This window comes from Seriola lalandi, unplaced genomic scaffold (assembly GCF_002814215.2).
Source record: "Seriola lalandi dorsalis isolate HSWRI2012SDOR001 ecotype SW California unplaced genomic scaffold, Sedor1 jcf7180002054784, whole genome shotgun sequence".
In the NCBI taxonomy this organism is placed as follows: domain Eukaryota; kingdom Metazoa; phylum Chordata; class Actinopteri; order Carangiformes; family Carangidae; genus Seriola; species Seriola lalandi.
This window is the reverse complement of record NW_019525337.1, coordinates 41134-52636: the sequence shown is the minus strand read 5'-3', so window position 1 is coordinate 52636 and position 11503 is coordinate 41134. Positions and strand designations below refer to the sequence as shown.

General features: G+C 42.0%; 1 long non-coding RNA gene across 1 annotated transcript; it reads left to right on the top strand.

Annotated features, from left to right (window-relative positions):
- Positions 1-5466: 5466 nt before the first annotated feature.
- LOC147817983 (uncharacterized) lies at positions 5467-10845 on the top strand. The gene is made up of 3 exons (XR_015438418.1): positions 5467-6527; positions 9527-9673; positions 10537-10845. It is a non-coding gene; the product is annotated as an uncharacterized LOC147817983 (long non-coding RNA).
- Positions 10846-11503: the final 658 nt, after the last annotated feature.

Below are 11503 nucleotides of genomic sequence, written 5' to 3'. Positions count from 1 at the left end.
TGATCTGATTGATTGTGCAGGATCCATTGGATTATGGATTGAAGTTGCTTTGCCAGGGAGTAATGGTAAAGTTGGCTGCGTCTAGTCCTCATTGTGCTTTTGGTTTTTGCAGAGTTAGGTTAATTCTTGATGTATTGTATTTCCAATAGAACTTTGAAATGAATGAGTCTAGAGATTGGAACCAGGTGATGGTGGGTTGAGAGGGGATCATTGTATATAAATACTTTAATTTGGGGAGTACTGTCATTTTTAATGTGGCTATTTTGGCTATAATGGAGAGTGGGAGGTTCACCCAGCGGCCGAGGTCATCATTAATTGAATTGAGTAATGCGGTGATATTGAGTCTGAACAGTACAACCTGGAGGAAATATTAATGCCTACATATGTGATGTGATCTGTGCATAGACGGCTAGGTGGTGTGTTGGCTGCTAATTCCCAGCTGTTACTGTGCAGTGGGAGAAGGGAGGACTTATTCCACTTAATGGTGTAGTCTGACATAAAAGAGTATGTTTCAATAAGTTTTATCATTTTTTGTAAAGATGAGTGAGGGCTCTGTATGTACAGTAATAATCTGCAATAATCAGCCTAAGCCCCAGAACTCCCAGGCCGAGCCTTGGCATCGATCCTTCCAACCAACACCCCCGTCAAACATCAGGTCACTTTGCACGATGGCTTACCCGCTGTCTGACTCAGACCTGGAGAGCAGGTTGGTTATTTTTTCATGGTTCCGTGGTGGCCACAGAAGGCAAGGACATTATGGCTCCCATCACCACAGGGAAACTCAGCCTCAGCCCCAGGTTCCTCACTTCCAGCCCAAGCCCCAGTTCCAGGTCTCCAGTTTCCAGCCCCAGCTACAGTCCCAGGTCCCCAGCTTCCAGCCCAAGCCCCAACTACCCCACTATCCAGAACCTCTGCTTTCCTGTGACCAGGAGCCCTCGCCAACCACCCTGGCTGAAGCATCAGCTGTTCCAGCGTCGGTGTCCCAGTTGATGATTCATCGGCTCCTGACTCAATTCCCGGGTCAACCATCCTGGCTGACGTATCAGCTATCTCAGCGTCAGGGGTCCCTGTTCCTTGAGTTAGTGGTTGTGGACAATGTCTCACCTGTTCCCCATGTCCTGTCGACAGTCCAGCTGAATCCTGTTCCGCATGTCCTGTCAGCGGCCCAGCTGACTCCTGATTCTGGTTCCCAGTCAGTGGTCCAGCCGACTCCTGATCCTTGTGTCCTTGTCACGGCCGGTTCAAAGCCACAACAAATAATAGGAGATGACACAAGAAGTTAAAGCAAGAAAATCATAATTTATTTTAACTAACCTAAACTGGTATGAGGTGCGGCAGTCAGTAAATCAGCAATGTTAGTGTGTATGCATGCTTGTCAAAATAGTGAGTGGTGTGTTGTAAGGTGGAAGCAAAAGCAAATAAGCAAAAATAAGGAGTGTGGAGAGTAGAAAGTTCCCCCTTTGTCCTCTCTCTCTCCATGCTGCTCCTGTTACCTAGTCGGTTCTGCCTGCGATGCTGGCCTCCTGTTTGCAGGTCTCCTGCTCGCCAGCCTCCTGTTTGTAGGAATCCTGCTCGCCCTCCGGAGGGGCTCCGCCTGCCACACCGGCCTCCTGCTCGCCCTACAGAGAGGCAACGCCACCCTCTGGCTCGACCTCGGGAGAGACCCATTCTTCGCCGCTGTCGGCCTCCAGAGCAGTTCCGTCCGTTTGCCAGACCTCTGGATCGCCCCACTGAACTACCCAGCTTGTCCATAAGGCCTCTGAGCCGTCCCCCTGAGTTGCCCTGTTTTGCCCCTGAGTGAAATGACACAGGGAATAAGTATTGAACACATGAAGAAAAACTGGTGAAAAAAGGCATGGAAAGCCAAAAAACAGCTGAAATCTGTCAGTATTTAGAAAGCAATCCTGCCCCCTATCAGTGCAAATTAATATCAGCTGGTTTAGTCCTATTTGATGGCCTATAAAAAGGTTTCTCATTACCAAGGTGTCACACAATGGGCATCTCATGATGGGTAAAAGCAAAGAGCTCTCTTTGGATGTCATAGCACACACAATGTTTGGAGGAGAAATGGCACTGCACATCGCCCCAAAAACACTATACCAACAGTGAAGTTTGGAGGTGGGAACATCATGGCGTGGGGCTGTTTTTCAGCCTATGCTACTGGCAGACTTCATATAATCAAAGGAAGGATGAATGGAGAAATGTACAATGTGTAAAGACATTCTTGATAAGAATCTGCTACCATCTACCAGGATGCTGAAGATTAAATAAGGTTGGACATTTCAGCAAAACAATGATCCCAAACACACGCCGAGGAAACTCTCAATTGGTTTCAGACAAAGGAAAATAAAGCTGCTAGAATGGCCCAGTCAATCACAGGACTTGAATCCAATTGAAAATCTATGGAAAGAACTGAAGATCAGAGTTCATGGAAGAGGCCCCCGGAACCTTCAAGATTTGAAGACAGTTTGTGTGGAAGAATGGGCCAAAATCACACTTGAGCAATGCATTCGACTAGTTTCTCCATACAGAAGGTGTCTTGAAGTTGTCATTACCAGCAAAGGCTTTTTACTAAGTATTAAATAAATTTCAGTAAGTGTGGTCAATACTTTGTGAGGATTATGTTCTTTGATTTCTCAAGTGCATTTAACACCATCCAACCCCGCATTTTTAAGACAAGCTGGAAAAGATGGTGGTGGATACCTGCGTCACGTCCTGGATTGTGGATTACCTGACAAGACGACCACAGTACATCAGGCTGGGTAACTGTGTCTCAGGGACAGTGATGAGCAGTGGTGAGGGGACTGTTCTGGGTCCGTTCCTGTTCACCCTGTATACGGCCAACTTTAAATACAACTCTGAGTCCTGCCACATCCAGAAATACTAGGATAACACAGCTATTGTGCCGTGTATCAGGAACAGGCAGGAAGAGGAGTACAGGGATCTGACGATAGCCTTCAGTGAATGGAGCGACAAGAACTGTCTCCTTCCGAACACCTCCAAGACCAAGGAGATGGTCATGGACTTTCGGAGGTCTAGGCCAACCCTTCAGCCAGTCAACATTTGAGGGAAGAACATTGAGGTGGTGCACACCTATAAATACCTAGGTGTGCACCTGTACAGCTGAAGGGGCAGAGCCAGCTCTTTTTTCTCAGGAGGCTCAGGTCCTTTGAAGTCTGCAGTGAAATGCTGCATATGTTTTATCAGTCAGTGGTGGCCAGTGTACTCTTTTATGCTGCAGTCTGCTGGGGCAGTAGCATGTCTGACATGAACACAAAGAGACTGGACAAGCTGGTAAAAAAGGCTGGGTCTGTGCTTGGCAGGAGTCTGGACTCACTCAGGACTGTTGTGAAGAGACGCATGCAATGTAAGATGGAGGCCATCTTGGACAATATCAACCATCCTCTCCACAACATTCTGGCAGGACAGAGAAGCAGCTACAGCTGCAGCAAATGTTTCATCTCACTGCGCTGCAGAACAGAGAGGTTCAGGAGATCCTTTGTTCCCGCTGCCATCAGGCTATACGACACCTCAGCCAAAGGATGTGGACTCATTTAAATTATTATTGTTTATTAATTATTAACTGTTTTTATTATTATTATTATTATTATCATTAACAATAATGAGCTAATGGACACATGAATTTCCCCTAGCGGATAAATAAAGTATCTATCTATCTATCTATCTATGTATCTATGTATCTATCTATCTATCTATCTATCTATCTATCTATCTATCTATCTATCTATCTATCTATCTATCTATAAGTGTCTCCTTTGATAAAGCCCATTTGATCTGAATGAATAATAGATGAAGTAACCTTTTCTATTCTGTGAGCTAGTGCTTTAGGAATGAACGTTTATGATGGAAATGGGGAGGTGACTTGATGGCAGAGTTGGGTCTTTGTTGGGTTTAAGGAGTGAAATTGTGAGAGTGTGCAGTGTGCAGTGCAGAGGTAACCAGGTGACATGATCGAGGTCATAGCTCTGCTCCAATCAAAATGCTGCTTCATATGGATGTTTCTGATTTTCTCCTCAGGACTCCGAGTTGAGGGAAACCACCAGTCAACAGGTAAACAGAGAACATTAGGACAAATGAAGGTGGTGGTGGAAGAGCCAACAACGTGTCTGACTTTGACTCCACAGACTATTGTTCACATCCTGGTTCCTACTAACAGTCAGTGTTGGTTTCTTTTAACTCTAACGACAAAGCTGAGGATTTATCTTGACCCAAACCCTCGTCCTTCTCATCCATAAAGTGACAGTTGTGGTTATTAGACATGTGGTTATGTGAGGTAGTCCTGTATAGTCAGTGTGTTACCTGCAGTAGATTCAGTTAGGAGAGGCAGATTAGCTGCTTAGGGTGTGGCCAGCAAGAAACCTGTTTTAGACACTTTTAAAAATGTCCAATGTGACGACCATTTCCAAGGCAGAGCCTTCAAAAAGCATAAAGGTGTGACCTTCTGGTAGTCTGTCTCTCTCTCTCTCAGCTGGTCCTGCTGCAGCCACTACACTTTTTGGATTGAAGTATCTGTGGCTCCCTTTTTGTTGCCGGCCTTGAACCAGTCGGGAACACCAGAAATAAACTAATAGCCCTTTACTTTGGAACTACGTTTTTAAACCGGGGAACTGTGTGTAGTAATACAGTAATTCAACAGTTGAAAGATGTAGTTCCAAAGTAAAGAGCCTTTTGACGTCAGATAAAGTGGTGAAGATATTCAAAATAAAGTGGACACTTGAACTGAGATCAGTTTTTCTTTTCTGTGGGCATTTTTAAAAGTGTCTAAAACAGGTTTTTTTGCTGGCCCCACGCACAGCAGCTCATCACTCTGCTCTTCTAAACTGAATTTACTACAGGTTTTATGATGTTTATGTGTATATATGCTTATATTGTAGCCTGTCAGTATATGTTGATATTATATACAGTAGGGTCTAAAGGTCTGAGATCACCTTCCCAGAATAGGAAGATAGACATATCTAAAATTTATGAGAAATTAATAATGAAAACATATGTAAGCATATACATTTTATATATTACATGTTCTCAACATGTACCATATAAAAATTCGTCATATATATTTTTTAATATATGTTCATATACAAATTGTAATGTGGGTTTTTCATGTTCATGTCATGAACGTATATCTTCATATATCCAGAGGATGTATATATGTGATAATAATATGTCCCTTTACAGGTGACATATATGGTGACATCACTTTTGATTTAGGGACATAAATGTCATATGATATTTCTGTATGGGATCAACCCTACATTTGGCAGAATATGTGTATATATCTTATATAGATTATGGGACACGATATGCAATATCCCAGTGACTACTGGGAACCTGATTCAAAACCTCAGGAGGATGAGTCCACTTTGATTTCACAGAAGATTTTTTTGAACATTGTAAATATAAGACATTACGATCCACACTCCAGACCAGTTGGTGGCAGTAATCCACCAATTCCTTTTTTGCCAACCACCATTAAACCTCAAAGAAGAAAAAGACCACTGGAACAAATGTAATTTCATTAGATCCCCTCCCATTGTGTAAAGACCTAAAAATGAATTTTCACTATTTAACAAGTGTATAGAAATGTCAGAAAACCATAAACTTTTGTCTGAATACAATTTATTCTTAGTTCCTTATTTCTATTTAATTATTATTTGAATGGCTCAACTTTCTCTGTTTGTATTTTTCTTTTATGTTTTCTTATTTCAACATTTCAATCCTGTTTGTTTCTGTGGTTAGGAAAGGAGGATTTATCATCCATGTGTTAAAAATAATGTTAGTTTAAAAAAATAAAAAGCTGCAACACAGTGGTTCCTCAGGGAAGATACAATATCTGTAAGCTCTCAGTTACATGAACTAAGCAGCCACACAGGCCAAGAGGATTTCAGCCATGAGCTTTGCCATTGTCACCAATACATCCTGTGGTGTCCAGCAAAACGTTCTCATCTGACCCCAGACCCACAAAAATATTGTCAAAAACATTTGGGCTTGTCATTTTTACAAAACACTATAAAACATTTGAATCATAACCAGGATTATTAAATATTGAATTCATTTGAATTCATCTGAACTGTGAGGTGCATTTACCAGACCATAAAAAGTTACCAGAGAACAAATCAGACTGATAGCTGATGCCGCTGTGTTGACATCATCAGAAGCAGGAAGGACGTCTCGTGTCCTCATTTCCTCTCTCCTCACATCTTTTCCTGCATCTCTCCTCCTGTCTCTAATGGCATGAATGACCATGTGAGGAGAACACAAATGAAGAAATCTTATAAAAATGTGGGAATTGAGATGTATTGAGATCTGTGGTTGAACTTTTGTATATTGTATCGCATAATCCTTTGTTTTCCTTCCAGGATCTCAGTGTGAATCCACAGACCAGATTGACATTGTGCTGTTGGTTGATCATTCTTCAAGCATCAGCCCAAAGGACTTTGCTACCATCCGTCTCTTTCTTGCTGACATAGTCAGAAGCTTTGACATCGGCCCAGACAAAGTCCAGATTGGTAATATTTAAACTCTTCAGTACTGTTACTGCTACATGAGCTCAGCAGAACTGCCACATGAATTTCTTTATACTTAAATCTTTACACCATAATGTGAAAGTGCAGGTCCTGTATTCTTACTATAAATAGTAACACTCACTGGCCTTTGTGCTGCAAGTACAGAAATGGTTTATTACTGTAGTACTACAACCATGGATGCATTTTGAGAAAATGGGTCCCTGGGCACAGACAAATGCTGTCCATGGTCTCTCTCTCTCTTTGGCTCTCTCTCTTCTCTATCCTCCCCCACCCCCTCTTTCTCCTCTCAAACCCAACTGGTCGAGGCAGACCCCCAAACCTGAATTTCCTACATAGTCTTTTGTTGCCATCTAGCGCACCTTTGGTGGTACTGCCCCTTAAAAACAGCACTATTGTTTTCTACATCTTGCAAGGTTTTGTCAAACGGTATGTCACACTCTTAAGACTTGAGACTTGCTTCCTTGCAATACTACACCCATGTGTCAGTACAAGTGACCACAGATTGGGATTTTAGGCGTGACACGCGTCCGATTCAAGTTTTATTGTATTTTATAGTATGTTTTATGTTTATTTTTCATTTTTACAATGTCTATGAAGTAGAATCAACAAAGTATAGCAATTTAGATGCCCTGGAAGAGATTCAGAGGCAAAATGGAGACAAAATTATACAATTTAGTTTTTTTTTTATGATTGTGCTCAATGCTTGAATATGATGATGCACAGGGTAAATTAAATGGCTATGGGTTGTATTGTGTACACATAGCCTCCTGTAGTGGAACTCATTAGTATTTTGTAGCCAGAGTCCCTTTCAAGAGGTAAAAAAACCCTTTAGCACACTTTGGGTACCTTTGCTATCCAAGTGTCCAAATGGAGAGTCCACCTGACCCCATCCCTACTAAAATCTTTGAAGTTTCTGTGCTTTGTGGTATTTTTACCTACATTGTTACAGTTGTAGCCATGAAGTTGCTGAATGAAATCAGTGTCATCCCAGTGCATGGGACCATTGTTATCATAGTGTTATCCACTGTCTAATTTAAAATAAATTCTAGGCAAGGAAAAAAAAATTAAAGTTTTCTTTTGGTTTATCACAGTTTACTCAGCCACAATGTTACTGACACATGGAATAAATTCTCTGAGGTCTTAGTGACCAAGCTCTGGCATATGGACCTGATAGTTGTGGAGCTATTCTTGATCTATTTTGGGTATCTCTGTCTAGGCGAGGCAAACCCCCCAGCATCCTGAGGGCTCAAGAGGTTAACTGACCTCGTTGTTTTCTTAGTAGTATTACTTCCATAATTATTATGCATTAACAGTCCTCATAGAGGCTATGATCCAGGTTGTGACATCATGAAATAGCATGGGATCATGGGAGTTGTTGTCTTCACCACCATTACTGTAAGCTCCTCCCGGTTTGGATTCCTTCAGTGTCAGTGGTTCAGGAAATCAAACAGACCTGGTGATTCTAACCATTAAAAACACTGAATGAAGCAGTTTGACATTTAAAGTCAGTGTTTGAGCGACACTGTACAGAGGACAGAGACTCAGGGAAGAGCTGGAGCTGAGATTGATGCTAACCTTTGCTCTGATTGTTTCTCTGAAAACTTATGAAGCAGACGTTCAGCAGGTTTTTACCAGCAGCTGAATTATCCACAGAGGTGTCCTCCTCTCCATAACAAACACACCAGGGGATTAAAACCAGTAGAAACACCCAGAAAGCAGTTTACTTTTAAAAAGCAGAGATTCAGCGACGCTCTTCAGTGACACAGGACAGGACGTCTCCAGCAGCTGGGAGCTGAGCTGTCTAACATTTCCTCAGCTTGTTTCTCTGATAACTTCAGATCCAGACGTCCGACGACTAAAATCCTTCATCTGGTTCAAATATAGAACTGAAAACCACCAAGGTGTCAAAAGTGTATGTGGCTTAAAACTAGATAAAAGTCAATGTTGAGCTTCTGTCAGACAAATACAACACTGACACATGATCATAGAGAATATGATGTCATTGACAGGCAACCAATGAAACGTTACCATGACTAAAATCACAGATTTCTCTGGTTTGAGAATTGATGGAAACATTTGTGATAATGTAAGAACACAACTCAACAACATATAGAACACAGGTTTAATTGTTTTTAGATATTTTAATGCGGAAAAGTTACTGTATTTATTGCTTGTCTTTTATTCAGGCATTTAAATCTTCCAATACCAAAAACATAGGATGCTTTGTGAATACAGGCCCTGCACTGCTGGAAATCTGCAGGTCTGCTCCAACCCTCAGTTCTTTTAAATCAGGACTCTGAACTCTTCTTGTTGCTGCTGCCTTTGATTAAATTCAGTTTGGACACTGTACTGTAGCTGTCATGGTCTGCCCTGAGGGCATTCTTTCTTTTGAACTTATGGACATGGTTTGGACTTTTGATCTGGACTTATGGTTTATTTCCTGTTTTATTTTAAAGTAGTATTCCGTGTGTGTCTTCCTGTCTTTGTCCCGAGGGTTTCACCTGTGTTCAGTCACCCTTACCTCCTTGTGTATTTAGTCTCACTCTTAGTTCTGTCCCTGCGGTTCAGGTTTTGCCAGCTGTTTGGATAATTGCTTGTGGTGTTTCACCTGTTTCCTGAATCTCTGTTCTTTTCAGAAATCACTCACTTGATGACAGTAGCTGCACTTTTAATGTCCACTTTAATCTGTCCTGTTGTATTTTAGTTCACTTTTATCTTCAATGCCTTAATCTTATAATATTAAACATTATACTTTATATTAAAAAAAGTTGCAAAGAAAGAAGAAGGCTGTGTTTTTGGCAGTTCATTCTGGAGGAGCAACAAAAGCACATGATTTCTAAATGCTGGGATTGAAAATGTAGTAGTCATGGTTTAGTTTAAGCATCAGTAAAAAACAATTTTATTACTTTGCCAACCAACAATGTTTTTTGTGTTGACTCCCGTTTTTGAGAGACTGTATTAACACAACATTTTTCTTTCAGGTGTGAAAGATGCTGGCATGACACAGCTGTGGTCCATTGCTTCTGGCCTCAAAGAATCTCACATGTACTATATTAAGGAATTCCTCTCTGTCCCAGAGATCGCCAACAACTTCACCATCAACCTCTGTAACAGCACTAAAAGCATAGGTAGGCAAACATACAGCCATGCATGGTGGTGTAGCAGCTCTGGTAGAGAAACTCACAGAAGGCAGAGTAAAATTCACAACAAAAAAGGTGTTTAAATAAAATCGAGGGTCAGGTAAGAAGTTCAAAAAAGGCAAATAGTAACTGGCAGGGAGCAGGCAAAACTCCAAAAACCAAGTAACAAACCAAAGGGCAGACACAAGTAAAAGGCCAGAGAGCAATGCAAAGAGGAGGAGACACAAATAGCCCTTTGCCACAGCATGATGCATGCACCACTTGACTCGCCTTGCCTTTTTTGGTTTTCCATTGGGCAAAACTTGTGGATAGTGCCTGGAACCTGTTTTGGTCTCAACTCCTCTGAGGTTCCAAGCAAACTGAGATGATACCAAAGGTGATGTGAGGACACTGCAGACTACTGATTGGATAGAGAGAATTGTCCCCACTGCATCATAATTGTGCAAGACGAGATGTTCAAGCCAGCCATTTTTAAACAGCCAAGCAACTGTACAATCTCACTGTGGCCCGTTATATTCCTGTTAGATATTGTTCTATACTTTTAGTATTGCAACCCAAAAAACCATGGTGAATCCAAATCCAAATGTTAGTGAGGACCAGCCTTCTGTTTGATATTGTATGCAGTGATGAGTACAACACTCCGTCTCCTGTATTGAAACACAAAGCACAATGGTGAACTGCATCAAATTGTTGTAATATACAGTAACCTATTGTTATATGCCTGCACATTAATTTTTATTGTTATTGTCATATTTTGAATTGTGCTATCCATCCATACTCCATCAATTATTTGGGTCCAGGTCGCACTGGCCGCAGCTTGAGCGAGGTAACCCTGATATCTCTCCCCTCAGCAATGTCCTTCAGCTCCTTGTGGGAGATCCAGAGGCAGTCCCTGAACAGATGAGAAATATACTCCCTCTAGTGTGTTCTGGTTCGACCTTGGTGTCTCCTTCCAGTTCGGCATGGGTTCCAAAGGGAGGTGTCAAGGAGACAACCTAATGAGATGCCTGAAGCACCTCAGCTGGATCCTTTCAAGGCAGAGGAGCAGCAGGTGTAGTCTAACCTCCCTCCAGACATCTGAGCTCCTGATCCTGTCTCTGACACTGAGCCCAGGCAGCCTATGGAGGAAACTCATCTTGGTTGCTTGTATCTGTGATCTAATTCTTTCAGTCACTACCCAAAGCTTCTTGACCACGGGTGAGAGCAGGAACAGCAGGAACTCAGCTTTGTCTTCACCACAACAGTCTGGTACAACACCTGCATCACTGCTGATGCTACACCGATCCACCTGTGAATGCTTGTTCTAAACCTCACTCATATCAGCACCACCACCAGGTGGTGACAACCTGACAGCCCTGCTCCTCTTGTCAACCGAGTGTATAGACATACAGCCACAGATCTGATGATAGGACCACAAAGTTCATCAATGGTCTTTGACCTAAAGTGTTCTGGTAACAAGTACACTTATGGGCCACCTTCTGCTTAAACAGGCCTGGCTTCAAGGGGAGACCATGTGCAAATAAATTAAACCCCTAACTCAAACACTACTTAAGGAAAAGGATGATTGTGTAGGTTAGCAGCGAAAAGCGAAAGGTTACTGTCTGTAATGTTAAAGTTACATTTGTGAACCTTAAACCCAATATGTTTAAACCTCTTCATGTCCTTTTGTTTGGAGCCAGAAGGTGGATCTTACTTCAGTAGATCTCTGATCAACTTCCCAAGCCCTCACAGTGGTAACAAGGTATAATGGCTCTCATCCCTCTGGAAGCCATGTCCTACTGGCTCAAGGACTAAGCTTCAGTGTTTTATAAAACATGT